Source organism: Corythoichthys intestinalis, chromosome 9, assembly GCF_030265065.1.
Source record: "Corythoichthys intestinalis isolate RoL2023-P3 chromosome 9, ASM3026506v1, whole genome shotgun sequence".
Lineage (NCBI taxonomy): Eukaryota > Metazoa > Chordata > Actinopteri > Syngnathiformes > Syngnathidae > Corythoichthys > Corythoichthys intestinalis.
In genome coordinates this window covers 30,238,600-30,262,772 of record NC_080403.1, presented here as the reverse complement: position 1 = coordinate 30,262,772, position 24,173 = coordinate 30,238,600, and the positions used below count along the sequence as shown (strand labels likewise).

At 39.3% G+C, this 24,173-nt stretch overlaps 1 protein-coding gene across 3 annotated transcripts in view; it reads right to left on the bottom strand.

Annotated features, from left to right (window-relative positions):
- The window catches only part of pdzrn3b (PDZ domain containing RING finger 3b), a 170,633-nt gene that overhangs the window by 78,577 nt on the left and 67,883 nt on the right, over positions 1-24,173 (bottom strand). The window contains exon 1 of one of the 3 annotated variants that reach the window (XM_057845250.1): positions 7,219-7,240. The exons of the other annotated variants lie outside the window; for them this stretch is intronic. The gene's annotated coding sequence lies outside the window, so the exon portion shown is untranslated. Of the gene's footprint in view, positions 1-7,218; positions 7,241-24,173 lie in introns of those variants that run through there. 3 annotated transcript variants of the gene reach the window in all.

Here is a 24,173-nt window from a genome sequence, read left to right as displayed (position 1 = left end):
CAACAATGCGCTGCTCTAGACGAGGGATTCTCTTGAGTGTGGAGGCAGTATGAAGTAGCTAATCCTCATTGGCATAATCTAAATCACCATTTGTTTTGGTATTTTGCTGAATGACAAAGACAGACCTCCTTGGAATGCACAATTTATGATTCAACTAGTGTGAAATCTTGACTTTGTTAACCACCTGGATACTGTTCACAACACCTCTAAATAGGTCTTAACGCACTATGCCTAAGGAGCAGTCACTGTGCTTTTACCAGCTGCTGCTAATGTTTTATTGCTCGGTTGGAGTCATTAATAAACCTCGTCTTCAAGTCATTATGCATTTTTACAGGCACCCCAGACAACACTCAACCACAACAATGTCATTTCCGTAACGCATACACTACATATTAAACGTATTTGACACATATGTTGCTGTTAACCTTAAAAATAATGACAAGTCCAGAGCATAATATTGAGCAAATGTGGTAATTTCTGTTTAGAAATACTGAGGGATACCTCAAGTACTGCTAAATTGTAACCCTAAACGTAGTTGAGGGTAGTTAGCAGAGAGGCCAGGCTGAATAATAGCCCAATCTGAGGTCACAACTGCATGGCTGTGTGTAAAGCTGAATATGAACAGGCCTGCAGAACTATCGACAGCTAGGGATGTGTGGTCTAGCCAAAGTAGATGACGGTTTGAAAAGAAAATGAGGTTAAATGTGAGACTGGGCAATAGGTTTGTGTAAGTTTGTGTTTAAGTTTAAATGTTGTATTCCAACAGTAACCCTAAATACACCCTGGGTATGATCCTTGAGTGAAACAGCTGTTTCACCTTATGGGAGGAAACGCTATAGATGGACCAACAATGTCAGCTACAGTAATATTTATGGCTCTTTACCTTAAACGTGGCAAGACTATTGGTCAAGATTATTTAATATTAAAGCGTACCACTGGTGGTCAGCATAAAAAAAATATACAGTATATGGTTCCGGGTGCAATATTGTTCAATTTGATTAATACAGGTAGAGATTGATCGGACGGACGTTGATATGGGCAAAAAAATGCGCATCGGTATCAGATCGGAACTCGGAAAAATTCAGATCCAGACTTCCGATCCAGTTTTTTTCAAAATCTGGTCCGGGTTTTCCAGCGCACCGATTTACATAATCCATTCCAGTTTTTGCTTCGGTTTCCCTAAAATCCTGTCCGCATTTTACGGCACACCTTCAACACACTACATTGACATTACCGTCTCCCAATTTACCGAGAGACTTTATCGGTAAAAATGTCAGCTGTGTGGGATCATTTCACCTTAAAGGACGACAAAGACGAAGGGGCAGAGTGCAACATATGCCACAATAAAGTCAAGCGTAGTGGTAAAGCTGTAGGAAGTTTTAATACAACCAACCGAATCAAGCATTTAGCGAAATACCACCGCAAACAATATGAGGAGTATGTTAAGAAAACCGAAGACAAAAAGAAAGGTCCTACGCAACTAACACTGGCAGAAACTTATGCTATGCGTGACAAGCTGGCACTCGACATTCCCAAAGCCCAGGGAATTACAAGAGTCACTGCCGAAGAAATCATTCTGGATGACGAGCCATTATCTCTCGTGAGTAAAGACGCACCATCCAACACTTAGCTCCACGGTACAACATGCCCAGCCGTCATTACATCCTTGAGCGATTCGGCCGTGGAAGATTCGAGAACGAGTCACAAACATTCAAATCCGATTATTAAAATATGTCAAGTAAAGCGGAACTAATACACAGCGCGGTCTTCGGGACGCAATGAGAAGCTGACCGCATTGCGTCCCGAAAGTTAACATAATGCTTGTCATAGACCCGGGTAATGCCAATGCTCAACTCATGGCTTTAGCTCAACTCATGCCGCTGGATAAAAAACACATGAATACCTGACTGCTGCTGACAGCCGCTACAAACTAAGTCAACGTCGTTTTACTGGAGATAATAGATATCATATGTATATAGAACTAGATGCAAAACGACAGACTCGACTGCGTTAGCAACATTGAAGTATTGAAAACCAGATGCGTTAGTAAACAGCCGCCATCTGAAAGCAGATTTCCCTAGTAGGCTGTTATGAACCTTCCAAGCGAAGCTAATTAACTTTTTATCTAAAATGCCCCTAAATCGGCAAAATCTTGACTTGAATCTATCTTCAAAACAGTTTTAAAACTTTCACATGTCGAAAGTAGACAGAAGGGAAATTATGGAATAACGGGAGCAATTTTAACAACTTTAACAGTTGATTCGCAAAATTAAATGAATTGAATGTAGTTTAAAGCTGCTGATACAGAATGGGGACTTGAGTATTTTATTTACTGTTTTAAAATGTTAACTTGATACTGAAATAGTCGTTTATTTAAACCTGAGAGGCTTTTTATACAATTTTTGTTACTAATGCACGAAACATTAAAAGCATTTAATAGCTTGGGGGATTTGTGGGATTTTCCACTGAGGTTGTTGGAGTGTTTTGCTTTTTTAAGACAGTTTACAATATTATTTGCACGTTTTACTGACTGACTATGCCATTTCTGTTTGTTATTTATAATTTTTTGTGTCTGTCACTGAATAAACAGATCAGTTTCTTGTTACCAACCGTTGTGTTATTCAAACTCACCTAATTCAGCTGGCTAGTTGTTATCAAGACTACTAAAACCTTTTTCAACATGAGTCTGACAACTAAGTAAGGAGGCTAAATAACTTTAAACTTTAACACATGCTCAGATAGGTCGGTATCGGTATCGGCCAGTATCGGTATCGGATCGGAAGTGCAAAACAATATCGGTATCGGATCGGAAGTGCAAAAACATGGATCGGGACATCCCTAAATACAGGTACCATATTTTACAATAAGTCACAGTTTTTTCATTGTTTCATTGTTTGTTTCACGTTATTTTGGTGTTTTGGAGTGACACTGATGGTTTGGTAAACTTGCTAGCATGTTCTTTATGCTATAGTTATCTGAATAACTCTTAATAGCTATGTTACGTTAACATACAGGCTATGTTCGCATTTCGTTGTTCATCCATGATGTAACATTATCCTACTGTACACTTATTCAGCATGTTGTTCTCTATTGTATTTTTATTTTAAATTGCCTTTCAAGATGACATATCTGTTCTATGTGTTGGATTTTATCAGGTAAATTTCCCTCAAAAATGCGACTTATACTCCGGTGCGACTTATATATGTTTTTTTCCTCTTTGTTAGCATTTTATAGCTGGTGTGACTTATACTCAGGTGCGAATTATAGGTATACAGGGTATACATTGTTATGATATTCATGTTTGTTCTTGTGTCCCAAATTATTCCTGTGGTTAATTTTCATGCTGGTCGCCATATTCTCGCAGTCAGCGTGATGTCACGATGACGTTATCTCGCATAGCAACGTGTCGCCATTTTGAGATGGGGGCATGCACAGGTAAACATCCGTAGACAATTGTCTGAAATTAATATATTTTAGCTGTATTTTGCGTCTTTCATAAAGACGTCTTAAACATTACTTATTATTGTCACGAGTCACTGCCGACAGACGCGAGGAGGTGATACAACTTAAAATTAGCGTGTATTGGCTTGCAAATCTGCCCATACAAAGTCGCAGCTGATACCTGGATAAACAATCCAAAGGAATTACCTGCAGTGGAGTTCGGAAACATCTACAACCACCTCATAAAGTCACCCAGTAAGTTGACCTTTATCAATTACGTGGAATATGTACTGTGTGGAACTAAGAAAACTGGTAGTATATACGGAGTGATTATTTCTGCTGTAACCGGTAATTCGCCTCCAAGAGTTATTTAGCCGTGAACTGTGGTAGTACAACTAAATGGTGTGTCACGAGGCAAGAAAGCATGAGTCACGTCATGGCAAAATAACCAATTCCCACTAGGCCAATAATATATATTGACCAATCAGAGCAGTTCACGGCAAAAGAAAAATAACGCTTTGCGAGTTGTTGGTTACGTAATAATAACCACTGTCTAGTCTATTGAATCCTAGCAGCTAATTGGGGCAAAAAATTGATTTAAGTTTCCTCACCAGTAATAAAATGTCAGTTGCAAACGTAAATGTGCCTGGATTTGGTTCCCACTGGCGAGAATGGTCCACGGAACCGTCTTCTTTTACTGTTCCTCGATTGATTTCTTTTAGCCATTTGCTTGTCCTTTTCTTCTCTTGAGGAAGAATGAAGAACTTCAAATGCGGCTCCGAACTCTTCCTTGTGTTACAACCCGCAACACGGCAACTTTTAGTCATTCCAACAGAAAAAAAGACCGCAAATAAGACAAATGTTCAATGCGTTAGTACTACAATGCATGACAGAGCAACTGCTTGTGACTCGTGTTTTGCCCCCGATTCAATATGGCGACGCTTTGTTGTGGCTGATGACGTCATTAATGCCTGGATGTCCGACTGGGAGAATTGGGAACAGGTGTGAGGTCAAGTCTTTGAATGGGCTTCCCTCAAACCCACCAGTTGCTACTGAGTGATGCACCTGATTCTTGTTATTGCCATATTTTCTGTGATCAAAAGCATGTTTTGGGTTGACAAATTTAGGCACACAAACACAAACATAGTGTTTATCCTCGATATTTTTTTCTTGTTATTGAGACGTACACACGTTTTGCATTCCGCCAAGAAAGCTTAGAATCCTGTGCGATCCGGGACTGTCGGCAGAGTTATTATGGACTACAGATTAGATCTCTAAATGATGCTGTGTCACAATTCTGACCCATGCTAAGGTGGGGCAAATGTAGCTGCGCTCATTAGTTGTCATGGCATCTCGAAGAGAAATTCTAGCAAACTTTTCCAAATTAACTTCAACCCCAGGAGTGTAACATTAACACGTTTGGCTAGGCTCCAGCACCCTGCCTTCCACCACCCTTGTGAGGAGAAGCGGAATTGAAGATGAATGAATGAATAAACCATTTAATTTTTTTTCAACTGACCACTGGAGGTACACCAATGAGCAGCTTGCATTGAAGAAAAAAAACATACTATGGTAAACTGAATTTTGTTTTAGGTCACGTGTAAACATGTAGCTTTTGTTACATGAGCCACTTGGTCTTACTAGAATCTTGAAATGGAATATAGAACACAAAGAAGTGAAACAAAAAAATGCTTTGAGAAACTAATTTAATTATTTGGCTACCATTTTCCTTAATTTCCTTATCATTAGTATACTGCGGGGCTGCTCAGAGATTTTTGCTCCAAGATTTTTACTTTTCAAGGAGACAAACTCCTGCAATCTACCTTAACAGAGGGGCTAGGGTCAAACAACGTAATTAACTATGTACTTAAACAAAAAAAAAAGTGGGGTGTTGCATAACAACATTTGTTGCTCACACAACATTATTAACAATGTACATTTAAAAAAATAAATATAAAAAAAATAAACATACTGTACATATATAGATATTAAGCTTGCCGTAATATGCAATAAGTCAAATTATCGCATGGTAAATAAAAATGAGGGCGGTAATTTTCCCGGCTGCGATTTTTCGCTGCGTGCATGTTGATTGCATATGAGACTCCAGTAGCTTTCACAGACGTTTATTGGCCATCAACATGCCGTAGAATTAAAGTTCAGACAGACAAAATAAAGAAACACTTCTATATTAAAAATTGTAAAATGTTAGCATTGCTACACTGAGGCTAATGAAAAAATACAATGTACTAACCACGTTAGCCTGCTCTAAAACATTGGCAGTACTTCTCCACATGCAATAATATTGCGTATCGGCAATAATTTATGAGTTTAAAATTGAGATGAAAATTTTTTATCGCGACAGGCCTAGTATATATATATTTTTTGGTAATGATGCCACGAGCTATACACATTAGCGTTGTAATGAGCACCCCTTGTATACTGTATTCCTAAATCTTGTTCAGTAAACCCCAATTCTTGATGTAATATGCCATCAGCAAATGTTTATTTGCTTTTTAAATCTTCGCACCATTTAATAATTTCCTATTAGCCAGACCTTGACACTTACAAGTGATACCTTCATTTTCTGACATCGGATGAGAAAAGGTTTCACAGGGGAAAAAACAAAGCAAAAAAACAGTAGTGAAAGCGTTAATGGTGAAATAAAAAATTGGGGGAGCTTACTGGACCTATTGTATTTTGCCTTGCCATGTTTGAGTTCAAGTTTTTCTTTACACATTCCTCTGTCATTAATCCAAACTCAGTTTCCCTTTTCTTGCATTGATCTAAAATTAAAAAAGATGCCTTGGTAATGTAAGCAAGTCTTGTGGGTTTACAGGCAAGTCTGTAAATGTGTCTGCATTACAAGGTGGTGATGTGGGCATACTCTCAGTGGTCTTTCAACACAAGCCAAAATCTCACTATTTCCCTTCACTGGGGATCCATGTTTCCTCTCCACATCAGGCCAAAAATAAATGTTGATACCATATGTTCAGCCAAACAAACTATTTTTAATCAAATGAAATCTATGAGTTTAAACAATGCCCAGTGATTGACTGATGACCAATGTAACCTGCTTTTCAGCTCCAGTTACCTGTGACAATAAGCGGTATGGAAAAGTGATGGATTGATTTATAGTTTGGCGATAACACTGTTCATTTTTGCGTTGTCTCACTATTTGTCCTGATATATTTTCAGTAAACATGGAGCAGCTGCTCTTCTGTCATTCTACGCTATTTATGTAGAATCAAATTGTTTTTAAATGTGGTTGGTGTTGTTGTTTGAGCTTCACCCCGTGCGTCCTTAGAAATGATTACACCCAATGGCAGTAATCTGTTTACGTCGACAATATAAACTTGAAAAAATTACACTCTGCTGACTGCAAGTTACTCTTGAGCACAAACGAAAGGATTGTGCATAAGATTAAGTCAGTACAGGTTAAGTCTCTATTAACACAGCCAGTATTCGCCTTCGGGCCCTCAACTGTCTCAGGTAAAATGGTTCGCTTTGTGGTATCTGCACAAGACAATAAGGACAGAGAGCATCGGCTCGTGTCTGTAATCAATGTCCATTCTTGATTGACAAGATGCATTCTTTGCATGACATAAGCTAAGGAATGGGAGTTCCCAGATAACAACTTGGGCAACATATCTCCTAGTGTCGCTCAAGTGAAGCGCCTGTCACAACAATCGTTTCCGTGGGGATAACAAACACAAGTGCGCGCTCACACAGAGAAGTTGAAGAAAGGAAGTTGAGAAAGAGAAAGGAATTGTACTTAACTTTGATGATAGATTATAGATGTGCACTGGAAATCTCTCTTACCTGCAGGAAAAAACAAGGAAAAAAATATATCAGGTGGAAAAAGATGGCTGCGGTTTACACTTGTCTGCTGAAGAGAGGAAAGTGACTCATGACCATTTTTAGCCATGAGGGTTCTCCTCAGGACTGTTTCTGTTTTTAAACTTGGTGATTTGAGCTGATGAGGAAAATGAGAATAATTGCTATTACCTCAGTGTTAACTGATCTCTCATGACAACATCATGCGGGAAAGCTGCTGTGTAGACATTCATCGAACATTTGGATATACTTTTTTTATTTTACAGCTATATCTGTAGTTATTGAAGAGAAAATTGACAATAAGTATATCCGCACCAACCCTTGTCTTGCGTGCAACCTATTGGCAAATTCATCAGGGATACATAGGATGTCATAGGCATCAGGCCATAGTTCTATACTGCATGTAAGCTTCCCTGAAACTACGGCAAGTTCAGGTGGATAACACATAGGAAATCAATGTTCCAGAGATATAAACGCGTTACATGTTGCAGCTGTCCAGTCATCTGACCTCCAGCTGTGAGACGAACTCGGCGATCGCGCTTGCAACACTTCAACGATAAAAGGTTTTCCACTCCTTCCATCAAATGTGAAGGATAAAGGGAAAAAATATACTCTCTTGTCTTCAACGACCATTTAGAACATGGCTTAAAACCTGTAACGCTTGAACAAGCTTGGAACTCAAAGCAGACAACAACCGACGGGATTTGTTCAAGGGTTTATTAAATACAAATAATGAAAAGAGGGCATAACAAAATGGGTCTGTGACAATAGGTCGACGGGGATCAGTAATACTAACCTAAGCGGTTGGCAGAGAGCCAATAAGACAACATAGAGAAACACACTCAAATACCTGCACAAGGTAGAGCATCTCAAAACAAGGGAGGCAGACAAATAAGCTACCAAATGCACGAGATTTGAGAGTAACGGGTGTCAAATGACAACTAGCAAGTCAGTATCTTGGCACCCTTCTCTTGAATCGCCTGCGTTTATATACTAAAGTTGATGGGCTGGAATTGGCTGCAGGTGCAACATCGGGAACGCTCCCACAGCCGGCTGTGTAACAAAACAAAATCTGACCAGCATCAGAATGTGCAAAACTAGTGTTAAAAACATTTCAAATCTCTAATAATCTTCAATGACATATTGTGCTGCAAATTAAATAGCGTACAGCAATTTTGACTGATTCTCCTGTTCCATATACAAGAATACAGTGATCCATCGCTACTTCGCGCTTCAAACTTCGCATCCTCAGTCCATCGCAGATTTTTTTTCAATTCAAAAAAAAAATTAATGTAGTATTTTATAGAGCTTTCCTGATCCGATCACAAGAGTCTCTCGCTCCTGCAGCTTTTTGTGGTCAGGCAGAGTACTGGAGTTGCTTATTAAAGTTTACGATGATTGACAGACAGCTAAGATTTGATCTTGCCAGAGACGCTTGGAAGCTGAAACTGAAGCGCTGCATGCCTCAAAATCGTTAAACTTGTTAAACAGTTGCTGTGGCAACTCATTGTGTGTAAGTGAGCAGCTTGAGCGGATTTGAGTGGACTCACTCAATGAAGCATATAATAGACAAAGCATTTTACTACTTTATTCTTGTTTAAAAATAATTCAGTGGGACAGTAACATGTTTAAAATGTATCCTAATTATTACATTCGAAGTACTTAAAAAACATTTATTAATATATGTGGCGGAAAACACAGACAAGGCTGAAAAAGCAGTTTTCGCTCTTGCACCCCTCTTTAAAATAAATTGCTGTATTTTAAGTCAACAGAACTGTTGTTTTTGATAGAACAAGTGTCTATATCAGGGGTGGGCAATTAATTCCACAAAGGGCCGCAGTGGGTGCGGGTTTTTGTTCATACCCATCATGAGGACAGCCTTTCACCAATCTGGTTTCTTACAAGTGCAATCTGTTGATTGCAGTCAGGTGCTCCTTGTTTCCACTGAAACCTGATTGGTTATACTGTGTGTGCTAAATCAGTTGGAACAAAGACCAGGACCCACTGTGGCCCTCGAGGACCGGTTTGTCCACCCCTGGTCTATATGCTGCCATAGCAGTTTCATGACGCAATAAGCCCCTGAACTATTTTCAATTTGTCCCTTTTACCCTTGAGACCCCAGTTTATAGATACCGGGCAACCACTTTTGTTTAAACCCAGCCATAAAAAGAAGGCAAGTAATTATATTTATTATTCGAAATGTCTATCATTTTTAGCTTAGAATCATTAATTGATGTCTAATATTTAGTTTGGGGGAAAAAAAAAAAAAAAAAAAAAAAAAAATTATTCACTTGCATATTTTAAACTTTTAAACAAATGACGTCACAATGAAAAAAATAGTGTCTGTAAATAGGTCACGGATATCTACCTCACAACTATTGCTTAATTGTATTTTTTTGTTACAGTCGCATTTTCCTTGATATTTTAGATGATAAATAATCAAATTACACAAAGAAAAAATGGAGAAAAAACCTTTAAAAGGGTAAATATTTGAAAAAGAAAATCTCGACCACTCCTTGATGTCTGCAATTTCTGCATTGCGACCCTTGTTATATTACCGTGTTTCACCCATAAAATCCCCCATAAATCACAGCTGTGTCTTGACACTCGGTGAGACATGCTAAATGGAGTTTTTGGATCAAAACAAGGTAAGTGCGCGATGATATGACATTAAAATCATGGTGTCTTCAATTATGTTCTCTCATGCTCTCACCTTGAGTTTGGGTTTAGGGGTTTAATTTTCTATTAAGAAAAAAAAAAAAAAAAAAAACATCCTGTTCAAATTTTTTCTTCCCGCAGAAAATTGAGATTTTAAGCTTTCCAATGATGTATCACACATGCATGCAGGAAAATTTTGAAATTTGGCCAAATTGTTTTTTTTTTTTATAAATACTTTGGGGGAAAAAGTGAAAAAACATGTCTTATACGTATCTCTTTCCAATGATAAATCTGAATAAATACATTAAACACACACACTTGACGGTTTTTCACTTATCGCGGCGGGTTCTAGTTCCCATTAACTGCGAAAAACGAGGGATCACTGTACAATATCAGTGTTTCCCACCAATGAACAAGACTGTGGCGGCCCGCCACAGTCTCGTTTGGGCCCGCCACAGTCTCGTTTGCCCCCCCCCCAACGCCGGGAGAAAAAAAAAAAAAAAAAATACTAATCAGATGCGTCAGTCAGCCGATTACACAGCTTTAGCCCACTCCACTCTACTACCCGCGCGAGCGAGAGCAGCATTTTAGAGTAGTATTTTATTTATTTATTTATTTAAGAGACGCAAGGGGAACGAGTAGGAAGAATGGGAGAACGAGCGAGATAGCGAGAGATAGCGGTCGCATGTCTTAGCAGCCCGCTGTTATTTTGTTATTGTTTTTCTTTATTATTGTTACCACAATCAAGTGGGTAAGCAAATACAGACTTCTCTCCTTCTTCCCCATATCCGGGGCATTACAATAGTTTGGATCGGACTTTTCGGCGAAAGTCAGCGGTGGACGGCCGTCTTGGACGGAAAGCAAACTTTGATTGAACTTGCGCGGAGAGGCGGGGCCCAAAATAAAGCCTTGCTCTATTTTCAGAGCGTTGGTCACAGTAAAGTATTTATTAGTTCAAGCAGAGTAAAATGATACGTATTCACGGTACAAGAACGTCGTTTCCGTGTCCATCGATTGGTAAGAAAAGGCTGTTTGTACGAGTGACGTGTGGGCGCTCCCGTCGGGGGACATTTCGCGTGGAGTGGCTATTTTTCGGCACAACACCGACGCGCCAACTTCAGACAGGAGTTGGATAAATGCGCCCCCCCCCCACCCCCCCAATTTCGCGAGCTCTGGGACACTCGAAAAATGACTGTCATACCTCTCCTTACTAAGTTAATGGTACCTCGATGTGCGTTTGTGTGGAAATTTAGTTCACGAACAACGGGGAAAAAACTATTCACCTTCTCACCGAATCAAGAAAAACTCTTTACACGGCCATTAGAATTCCCCCAGTCCTGTAAATGGGTCAGTTGACAGAAGGACTGTTATTGTTGTGGTAATGTAGTACTTATGAGGGTCAAATAAAAAGGAAAAAGGAGGGCTACGACGGCGGTCTGAAACCCGCGGCTCTTGGGCCGCATGCGGCTCTTTAGTGCTGCTTCGGAGCTTTTTTTTTTTTTTTTTTTTTTAATGGAAAAAGATGGGGGAGGGAAATATATTTTGTGTTTTAATAGGATTTCTAGGAGGACAAACATGATACAAACATTCTTTCAATTCATTAATATTGTAATGAAGTTAAACTTGTGGTGTCATCGTACAACAGAGTAGTCACGTGGTGCGCTATAGGATCCACTGCAGGGAAAATAAACATTTAATCATGAAGGCTAATTATGTATTTCTAGCCAACTTAGTCATTTTTATAGTAGGCTAATATAGCTAGTATTGATAATTATAAGGCTTGTACAAGGCTTTTAATGTTTTGCTGCTTCAGACATACTGTATCAGTTTTTTTTGGGGGGGGGGGTCAAATATGGCTCTTTCAACAGTTTGGGTTGCCAACCCTGAGTCACTACGAGATGTAAGTCGTACTATTGCTACGAGAAAAAAAGTCGCATTATTACATAGGGTAACGTAGCCGTAATCAGCAACGCATTTTACATACATGTACCGTAGCTGAGAGCTATAACATTAGCCTAGTTAATGAAATATTTCAAATATATCTTTGTTATGGTTCTTCTTGGGGGAAAAAAAAAAAAAAAAAAAATCGCCGTGGCACGACATGGTGTGGCTGTCCGACTCCGATGCAGCCCACCACCACAGTTTCAAAAAATCCTATGGTCAGAGACCCTCCCACCACAGTCTCCTAAAATCCTGTGGGAAACACTGAATATGTATTGCTGTTTAATCTTAAGAGTTCTGATTGTAAATTTAAAAATAAAACACCATACAAGAGGAGGGCATTTGCCTCTTAATTCCCTGACTAATTACTCATCCTCGGGCTCACCCCAGGTCAAAGACCCTGCAGGCCCAACTCTAATCCGTCGTGACGGCTCACTTCAAAGGGTCCTGATTACAGAGTGGAAAGGAATGAAGAGAGAACAGAGAATTGTCTTAGAAGACAGAGTTTTGGAAGGAAGAAACAAGAAATGGGGGGAAGGAAAGTGGATGGGGCCACAATGGAAACATCTCGTCTGTCTCTGTGAAGTCTGGTTTGTGGGATCTCTGCAGTCCCCTTTTCAGTAAGAATGCTCAAAGCCAGTAGTGTTCAAATTTGCTACAATTAAGGAAAGGCTATGAGGCATTTGAGCACATCAATCTATTTTTCCATTGTCAATTGAGCACTGACAAATTTTCAGTGCAACGATGAAAATGAGACATGTATAAAATGTTATCTGCTTTCATTTTCACAGAGACTACCTTAAGTCCCTCATTTATCAAATGATTTGAGAGTCAAATTATTTAGCAGATATATAGTGGAGAGCTCAACGAGCAGGGGAGGTTGAGTCAACATTTTCCAGAACAACAGCCTCTATTATCATAACCCCAAACAAGATGATCCAGGACTGTCTGCAGGTCAACCCCAGCTGAATCATCAACTTACTCACCAGTGACAGATTTAATTAATTCATTCATTGGAACATATTTTCTAAATCTAATAAGGTCTGCTTTTTATTATCTCCAGTTCGGGTCAGCAGGGTGACTGTCACCATTGTTTTGGCTTCATATTTTTCCTACTGCCTTTCTAAACAAACCAATGAAGAACTGAGGCATGTTATGAGTTTCTTGGAAAATGTCCTCCCAGGTGCCCACAGCAAAAATGAAAACAGCTGTTGCACTAATTGGGGCATTGTTGTAATAAAGCCATGTGCTAGAGGAAGAGTTCGGACATTTGTAGGAAAATATATAAATGATGACAGACAAAATGCAATAGAAACATCTAAGAGGGCTGAAATGTGAATCACAATGATACATTATAAAAACCATTTATCGCATTTCTCCTGCATCAGAAGACATGAAAAAGAAGAATCCTTTGTAGAATATTGAATAATTTCATGATAGGTGTTTAAAGTAGAGGCAAGAGAGAAAAACATGTTGGAGGTAAAAAAGCAGAAGCAGCAGTGTGAAGACACTGCTTTGAAGAGCCTGAGGCTCTCTCGCAAAGATAACCAGAGGCTGGCCACAGGCGAGACTTGTCTGTCTACAGGTTTAAATTTAGGCTCGGACAGACCCCTTCGGACCACAGTCAGTGAGTTACTTGTGGTGACCACGTCATACCATCCACTCACTTCTCCTGGCCCCTCAGCGAGGAGAACAGGCAATTTGCAGTTACAAGTCACACTTTGGGGCCGTTTACATGGTGACACTCCGAGAATACGACGCATTTCATGTTTGCATTTACATGGTTCCGTCTCCAATCGAACGATGTCACGATTCCGTGTGAAAAATACGCAGTATTCATGCCAGGCCCTTGGGGGCAGTGCAGTTTTACAAGGCGGCAGCCAATGATGCACTTCCTTGACAACATCCTCCTCAGCCTGGAAGACAACATACCCGACTACTAGAAGCAATCGCGTCCACGCGGTTTCGTCTTTTGCTTCAAAAGGCACAAAAACTCGAACATAAACTATATTTAAATTAAAAAATATCCTAAAAACAGTAAAACAAAGCCAACGTGTCACCATGTTTGCTGTTTTGAATGTTTAGTAGAAGCGACTGTGCATGCCCGAAGTGACGTGGGCGTGTGCTGAAGTCATCTGAGCAAAAGCGTTCCATTTATACGGTTGCGCTTTGGAGGCCAGAATCAAAAGCGTTCGCCTTCCGTTTTAGCCGTCACCGTGTAAATGCGAGGACATTCCGCAACACAATCGTCGCGTCTTGTAGGCATGTGCCTGTATGAGATACTGACGGTATGATAACCTTAAGCAAAAAGATCACGGTGTCCCGGTATTGCAATTACAGCTCTAAAATGTGTTACTCTGAGATATCTGGGTTTAAAAAAAAAATAAAAATAAAAAAAAAAACTTTTTCCATTTAAACAGGAGTTATATTTTTTAAAACATAGTAGCAAATTGGAACATAAGTATAATTTTAAGTTAAATAAAAAAAATTAAAAAAAATCTAATAAAAAAAATTAAAATAAATGCAGTCCTTTAGGTGAGCGTAACCCACAGCAACAGCTTAACATTATCATCAGAACAAAAATAATTGAATTATTTTCCATTAAAAGCACATATGTATGACTCTTATCATGTTTACTTTACACACACTCTCTCTTTTTCAACACAGACAGTTGTCTTGAGAAAGAAAAAACATCTTTTACCACCGCTAGACACACTAAACATGCTGGAGTAAACTCTCGTTGCTGGTGGGAAATGTTCATGATCGTGTTTCTAACCGTTAATTTTGTATAAATGCAAAATCATATTGGATGTATTGCCTCCCCAGCAGCCACCCTCCGCAAACATGTTTTTCATGTTGGTTGGCCGTCCTCTAAGCCGCAGCCGTCTGTAACTTTTCTGTAGCCGAAGTATTCCCATACCAGCAATTTCGTTTTCTTCTATGGGGACAAAAAAGTTTAGGAGTTTCACCTCCTCTAGCCATTGTCTAGCACAGCTGTCTCACTGACAATGAGCAACAACCAGTGGGGGAGGGTTGAGCCTTGCAGCTGCAAGCAAAGGATTTCTCCCTGCATTTACATTACATAAAAAAATAGCTAATACCTCAGGGGCGGTATGACAGAAAATTTTTGCGGTTTTGAAACCGTGTTGTTTTCATACCACTGTATACCTTGAAACCGGTTATCGGCACATGCCTAGCGTCTTGGTGTCGCAGCAACGTAAACATGATTTAAAGACCCACTTAAGTCAGTTCAAAGATTGACATCAAAATTATTATTTGAATATCATTGCTGAGAACGTACAAGGAATTGACAACAACATAGTACCCAGTTGAGGGTATGTAGTGTTAAAGTTTTTCACCACTTCACTTTTCCTGATTTTTTTGGGGGTGTGATTTTATAATTAATGTTGTCAGCCATTACTCCATGTATGTCAGGCTGAGAAGGACAGAAGAGTAAGCAGGGGGTATTTTTTTCCCTTTGTGTGTGTTTTTTTTTATTCGTCCGACTCGATAACCAGCCTTTAGGCATGATCCGACTTGCATCTTCAGTGTGTAGAATGTTGATAGTTCTTCCTGCTGCAGAAATAGCGTGACAACCTAGCCGACAGTACACAACTTACTAATGAATTAAGCAAACAACAAAAATGTGACACCAAAGAGCAGCGGCTGACATGACCACAAAAGAGCAACACACAACAGCTTACATTCCTCTAGCTATTATTCACAGTGAATTTTTTTGTTTTTTTCCCCTGCTACTCCGAGTTTCTTCTGAAATGCAGAGGTAAAAAACCATCATCAGACAGCTTAGTTTGCACAGTACACATAGGAATTGTGTGTTTATGGTGCTATGATTTGCCTTCGGTATTATAGGACCTTCCACAATAGGAAAAAGGAATAGGCAACAACAGGTTTGTGCATGGCAGGTGTGTTGATGCACACTATAATTGTTTATTCACAAAAATACAACATTAAATAGGTTGCAAAACTGATAAAAATACAATAAACTCCAGAGGGGGAAAGGAGAGTGCACAGGGAATGTTACCTCGTAATAGGACTGACCATGACAACAACAAGAGTCTGAAAGAAGGTCCTGCCTTACAAACCAAATACAAAGTGTCAGGACAACGAGGAACACCTGACCAAAACACAGGTGGCTTGGGGAAGCTGGTGCCTGGGTGAACACTAGACGCAGAGGTGTAACTACCGTAATTTCCCAAATATAAGGCGCACCCGTGTGTAACGCACACCCCAAATTTACATGTAAAATCTAAGGAATATTATTGTACCCGTGTATAACGCGCACCCTAATTTTAGCACCAAGAATACAAGGAAACAGAGCTCGTGTGCAGATACAGAAATGTCATTTTACTGACTGGTGAGGCACACCACCAGCATAGCACATTGGTAGTTTAAACCATTACCGTAGACTGACAATATGTACGGTAATAATATGATCTGATAACTTCTTCAACTTACCAGAATCCAGGAGAAAACAAAACAGATGTGGCTTTTCTTTTAAAGGCTGCTGAACTTGCTCGTTTCATCATGATGAATAAATGTTTCTTCCATGGATTGATACGGTAAAATAAAAGTGAGGATTTAATTCGGAAATCGGAAAGAGTGCATCGCTGTACACTAGACTGTAACAATAGGAACTATTGTTATTTGGGTTTGAGTTTCCCGAGGGACAGATATAGTTGACGGACACAGGACGTCTGTGTTGTTTTACGTTTGTTATGGTCCGAGTTGCGGAGCTGCAATAAACGTTGACTTAAATGAGTTCAAGAAACTAAATTCTGTGCTTTATGAAGAGTGAAAAAAGCAGATTTTAACACAAACGAAATCATTCGACCAATCAGAGTGAAGTACGACCGAAACAAAATGGTGACGTCACGTACCGTAATGGTCGGCAACGGATCGCCGCATACGCTTCTTCAACACAACATGGCCATGTCAATAAAAAAAAATTGGTCTTTACATATATACAGTGGTACCTCTACATACGAAGTTAATCCGTTCCAGGACCTTGTTTGTAAATCGAAATGGTCGTATGTCGAGCAGGATTTTCCCATAGGAATACATTATAATTCCATTAATTCGTTCCACAGTCCAAAAACCTGCACTAAATCCTTAAAAAATACTGCTGGTGCCATTACAAATGGCAATTACACGTAGCAAAACAAATAAATTATAAATCAAAATTGGAATAATATAATAAAAAGAATAATAATAATTCCTGTAATAGTGTAACGAATCGGGTTCTAATAAGGCGGACGTTTTTTTGTATACCTGAACGCACCGCGGGGCTGACGTGCCTGGACCGGTGAGCTTGAGTTTCACTTTCACTTTGAATGTTCTCTTGAGAACACCGTCAATTGCGGCAGACAGCAGGCGTTTTGTGTTGAATAAGTTGTGAAAGAAATGATGAAAACGTGGCGAAGCTGGCGATTTCTTTGGAGATGTTACCACAATAAGAATTGTCAGCTTAACTTATAAAGACTGGCGAACGATGGTCGGAGGAGGACCGTGGAGATGTATTGTTGAGCCATTTCACGGATGCCCACCCCACGCTCATATTTTTCTGTCATTTGCATCTTCATTTAGAAGGTAAGCATCAACTTTTTCCTTGTTTCACCACCTGTACCAACCTTTTCTGAAACCTGTGTTGATTTGTCACACAAGAAAATCCGCCGTGCATTCGTCTGCGGTGCTGCCATTGTCGTCGTATTTCGAGCATGTCGTCGGATGTAGAAACAAATGGCGAGTCAAATTTTACGTCGGATGTCGAAAAGTTCGTGTGTCGAAGCGATCGTATGTAGAGGTACCACTGTATATATATATATATATATATATATATATATATATATATATATATATATATATATATTAGGGCTGTCAAAATTATCGCGTTAACGCGCGGTAATTAATTTTTTTAATTAATCACGTTAAAATATTTGACGCAATTAACGCACATGTCCTGCTCAGACAGTATTCTGCCTTTTGGTAAGTTTTACAGCAAGGCTTTTTGTGCTGTCTAACAGCGAACTCTTGTGGTCGCTTTGCGACATGGTTTATTGTTGTCTTGCCAGTTCAATATGGCTGCACGACGTCTTGGGCTGACGCCTATGTTGTAATGTTGTGCTTATATGATCCTTGGACAAGATTTGTCTGTAAGTATGGTTGTTGTAAATAATGTACATATTATGTTAGTAAGCGAAATGTTGTATTTTTTGTATGAGACGCTTTTTGTTTATGTTTAGTGAACCTGTATAGCGTGCTAAGCTAACGTTGTTGCTAATGCAATGCTTGTGTACTTTTTTTTGTAGTTTTACGACGGTCTAAAGAGGACAATGGTTTGAGGCCATTTTATTAATAAATCAGATGAAAAAGGAAGAAGTCTGATTATTATGGCGTCGTTCACTAGCTGTCTAGCTTTGGAAAAAGTAGATGCTTCGGAGTGAGGACAGCATAGACAGATTTAAATGACAGTAGAGTGAAATGCCCACTACAGTCCTTATGTACCGTATGTTGAATGTATATATCCATCATGTGTCTTATCTTTCCATTCCAACAATTTATTTTACAGAATATATATATAATTTACAGAAAAATATGGCATATTTTATAGATGGTTTGAATTGCGATTAATTGCGATTAATTACGATTAATTAATTTTTAAGCTGTAATTAATTCGATTAAAAATTTTAATCGTTTGACAGCCCTAATATATAATATATATATATATATATACTTCTGTCTCCATCCCTGTACCCGTGTATAATGCGCACCATGATTTTACAAGTTGATTTTGGGGGAAAAAAGTGCGCGTTATATTTGGGAAATTACGGTAATCTGTTTATCAGAAGAGAATAACAAAAAAAACAATGGTGGATGAAGTACTCAGTCACAAACAAAAAACAAAGCAATGTGTAAGGCAGGCGACAATTTGAAAGGTAATGGAGTAAAAGTATAGATACATGCTGTAAAAAGTAGAAAGTACCACTTCATATTTTTATTCAAGTACAGGTACACAAAAATGTACTTAAGTTCTTTACATTCCACTACTGCAAAAAACACAGGGAAACCAGAAGGGTCCAGGAAGACTGAGACCAAAACCAAAACACAGGCCCCAAAAATATAACACTTCATCTGATGGCAGTTTTTTAAACAATAGTCGAAGAAAGAGTGATATAAATAATATACAGGTAGTCCCCCGGGTTACGAATCGGAGTTAACCCCGGAATACCCCCTAAATCTCAAAATAATGATCTAAAAATATGTATTATATGTCATTGTACTATCTTCGCCAAGACATTGCTCGCTGGATAGCGAGCTAAGCTGTAATCTTTGCCCTCTTTCTCACTTGGCTGCGTGACTTTTTCGTGGAGCAAATGGGCTCTTACTCGCGTGCGGTAGTACTACGTGCTCTACGCTTCTTTCGCCAAAATAAAAGCATTCATCACAAAACAAAAGTCAACATTATAATCAAATACACATTTTGCCAAAGGAGAGAACAGTCTTATTAATAAAAAAAAAAAAGAAAAAAAAAGTAAATAATAAGATACTCTGAGTTACAATAAGGTATAATGTTTTCGCGACTAAAAAAAAAAAAAAAAAACACTAGAGACAAACGTGGCGGACAAGACTCAGGCGTAGAAATCACGTAAGTCGGGTACGTAGTAACCCGGGGACTACCTGTACTGTGACATATTAGATACTGTAATGTGTGAAAGCAGTCAAATAAGTAAACCATTACAAAAATATATTATCGAAGACTAAACTGGCAAATATATTTTAATGTGATGATTCACTTCATTTCCCTGTTAGTTATCTACAATGTAGAGACTATAATGTAGACTCTACATTGTGCTATAATTCCTGTAATTGCACCTAACTGCGCTGGTGCGATAAGCCTATGAGGAAACAGGGACGCCGCCTTCCAAGCAAACATGTGGTTGCTGTTTTGACTGGGGCTGTCTTCGTTTAGCCTGGCAAGCCAGCCAGACTTTCGCCATGTACAAGTCAGTCTGGACTACAGTGGTTTGGGCTGCATTTCAAAATTGATGCTAGAGGTGGGGCTAACAAATCCAGACTGAATCTGAAAGAACCAATCACCGAAGCCCAGATGTAATATAAAAGGACATACGCTGTTGGTTGTAGTCAATTTGTAGATCAAAAACAGCGATGAATGATAACTGTCGTTTCTGTGAGTAAACTCTAAGAGTAAATGGTGTCTCGTTGCATACAGTACCATGGTACCTCTACATACATAGTTAATTCGTTCCAGGACCTTCTTTGTAAGTCGAAATGGTCGTATGCAGGATTTTCCCATAAGAATACATTATAATTCCATTAATTCGTTCCACAGCCCGAAAACCTACACTAGATCCTTAATAAATACTGCTGGCACTATTTCAAATAGCAATTACACAGACCAAAACAAATACATTTTAAATTAAAAAAAAAATATATATATATATATATAATATTAGTAATATAATACCTCTAATATATGTAACGAATTGGGTTCTAATGTGGCGGGTGTGTTTTCGTGGTGTACCTAAACACACCGTGTGGCTGATGACAGAGTGAGAGAGGGTGCATTAGAGTTTTTACTTCCACTTTTCATGTTCTGTTGGGCGTCAGCTGCAGTGGACAGTAGTCGTGTTGACTTGCATAAGTTCTGAATAAGGGAGTGCCAAAAAATCGAGTATTGAATGCATCTTGATTCGACATTTGACGATTCAATTACGATTCGTAAAAGGTTAAAAAAAGATGATTTTCCCTAATAACTTTATGACAGCCGCTCGGAGCGGAACGAAATTCAAGACACGTCTGCTGCCCGGACACCTTTAACGGACGCACGCACAACGATATGATGGATGATGCCGGCTACTGAACGAGAGATTTACTCCTTTTCAAAAGACTGGAAAATAAATGTGTGTATGAGACAGGCAGGGACCCAGCGGTCGCGCTTCTGTGCGCAGATTATTTTTTAGAGCAAGAAGGGAAGATAGATAGTTCGTTGCTCCTTGTCTTTCAATTGTCCAGCAGTAGTTTCAAGTCATGTCAATTGAAAAATGTCCTGATTGTGTTGCTAAGACCCGTGTGCGTATATAAGAGGTGAGTACATGAACCCTCTTGTACTGTTAAGCCTTTATTGTTGTTGATTTTGAGATGTTAACAGTTAGCGCTGAGCGCTAAGGTAATTAGCTAATTCGCTAACGTGTATTTCATATGCAGAATGTGTAAAACCATGATTAAGTACAGCGGTAACACTACAAACATGCGAAATAGTACAGAAATCTGTGAAAACAAAGTATATTGATAACGATAAAGATGTCTTATTTCTAAAGACACTTTGTTTCCAGAAAATGTGGAATTAATTCGACTTGTGTAAATGTTTTTGTTTTGTTGACAAGTACTGCCTTTAAAATGGTTAATGTTTTTGCACTTTTTTTGTTAAAAAAAAAAAAAAATAAAAAAAATAAATAAAATAAAATTAAGCAGCAGGGCAAGGGCAGTTTTTTGTTGTATGGGCATGTTTCCATCGTTCCTATTGAATCATTAGGATATTTCAAGTAAATATAGGACATAAATTTGTTTGGCTACATCATTAATTAGTAATGTACGATGCATCGATAATCGTGATAACCGAGGTCATCGTCAATACCGTGATCATCGTTCAATAATCGAATCGTAGCACCCTGAATCGCAATCAAATCAAATCGTGGGGTGCCTAAGATGGCACACCCCTAGTTCTGAAATGATTAAAAACCTGACGAAGCTGGCGATTTCTTTGGCGTAGGTACAATAATAATTTTCATGTTAACTTATAAAGAATGGCGAATGGAGGTCGAAGGAGGACCGTCGAGATCGTAAACATTCTACGGCTGTATTGTCGAGCCAGTTCACGGACGCGCACACCACGCTCATATTTTTCTATCATGTCCATCTTTATTTCAATGGTAAGCCTCACTTTTTCCCTTTTTTTACTACCTGGACTAACATTCTTGGAATCTACAGTATGTTGTTGTCGGATGTAGAAACAAATGGCGAGTCAAATTTTACGTGCGATGTCGAAAAGATCGTGTGTCGAAGCAATCGTATGTCGAGGTACCACTGCACTTGTTTTTGAAACATGCGCTAAAAGTCAATATGAAATATCTGAAAAGTTAGGTTTGCCTTTTGACTCTGTCTGACAGCAAGTCATGTATGTATACTACGTATTTGCAAAATTTGGTCTTTTCTTGTGCTTCAAACGAGACATTTTGTTGTTGTACAAACAATAGCAAGATGCTGAAAAAGTGCCATTCAAGCCCTTACGCCAGCGTCTTAGTCAGATATATTGGAGAAAAGCAGAAAACGCACAACGCTTTCCAAAACTTCTAGGACTGTGAAAAACGATTTGCCTTGGCTCCCTTTTAAGACTCAAGTCCCACCTTGCATGCTGTATTTTGTCAGTCCAGATTGGACCAGAGTGGAAATCCAATTGAAACCACAGAGAACCAGACGGACTTGCCATGTATCTTGTCAGGCTGGCTTGCCAGGCTAGTCTTCAATGTCCTCTCCAAAGTGTTTGTCTCTTTAACTGTGTGCAAAAGCTGAGTGTACGTCAGGTTGAAGAGGGTTGCAAAAGTTTGACATAAGACCAACTCATCTCTCTGAGGCGCAGTGCCGACAACAACTGAGAACAGACAGAGTGGAGTCTGTGCAGCTGTTTCTGCACGGCCTCAGAGGGGACCGTTCAACTCAGTGTGAACGCGAATTGCAAAGGCTTTTAATTTGGCCTTGGCTGCAAAGATACACAATTGAGGTGGGGTAAAAAGCATCGCCCACCAGCCCTTTTTGGCCCACACATCATTCAACTAATTGGTAGCTCTGGGAAAACTGGGAAAACATAATTTCACAAGAACAACAAGAGAATATGATGTGCAAAGATGACCGTCCGCCGAGGCTGACATCAAATCAGGGCGTGCAGACAAAGGGGGAGTTGTATTCTTGCAAAACAAGTAGAGAGGTGGACAGTGATGGCTGTTTGATTGGAAGGTGGGGAGGAGACTGTTGTCAGTGCTTGTTGGCTACTTGCACATAGGCCTTCAATATATTTGAACAGCTGTATTGTGTGATCTCCACTGGGTGGGAGTGGGCGATGAGAAGACACATTTTTGCTCTCAACCCTGACTCACTGTTGTGCGCTAGCTCCTCAAAAAATAAACAAAGGAAGTCCAACCATTTGGTCATCCTGTAATAAATGAAAATAGAAAGACTAGTTATAAGTCATTGCTTTTAAGTACCGTATTTTTTGGACTAAGTCACACCTGAGTATAAGTCGCACCAGCCATAAAATGCCCAACGAAGAAAAAAAAAACATATAAGTCGCACCAGAGTATAAGTCGCATTTTTGGGTGAAATTTACTTGATAAAATCCAACACGTAGAACAGATATGTCATCTTGAAAGGCAATTTAATATAAAAATACAATGGAGAACAACATGCTGAATAAGTGTACAGTGTACAGTGCATGGACAAAAAAATGCGAATATACTGTCCTCACTAGGATGCTACGGCTTGGTCCTGGCTATACAGCGAGCTAAACTCCCAAATGACGATGCTGGACGTCCGTATAATTTGCTGAATCTTATTTCGTCCTCGATACCAAACAGGTTCGCATCAACGTAAATAAATGATAATTAGGTGCTTTTACAGCAATGACACAAACGGTTAGCATGCGTTCGCTAGCATTAGCACATCGTTCAAACAACCACGCAACTGGCTGTAAGTGTCCGATCGCGGGTGGAAAACACACAACAACAACAGAAAAGATGATAAACACAGACGTTGCCTCTGTAGAGATATTTTACAAGCATAAACAATATATACGTAGGTTCGCAGCCCTGTTTCTCTCTTGCTAACTCACCCACTCAATCAGAGCTGCGTAGCTGTCCATCTTCTTCTGGCGTGTGAGCGCTCTTCTTCACGTAAACAAGTGCGAGTGCGCCCCCATGTGGGCGTGAAAGCGTCACAAACTAAAAGCATGCATTTCAATATAAAAAAGTCAATAATACAATTGAACACACATTGCCAAAGGCAGAACGCAAACATGGCCATAGCTATTAAGAGTTATTCAGATAACTATAGCATAAAGAACATGCTAACAAGTTTACCAAACCATCAGTGTCACTCCAAAACACCAAAATAACATGTGAAATGATAATGTGTTAATAATTTCACACATAAGTCGCTACTGAGTATAAGTCGCACCCCCAGCCAAACTATGAAAAAAACTGCGACTTATC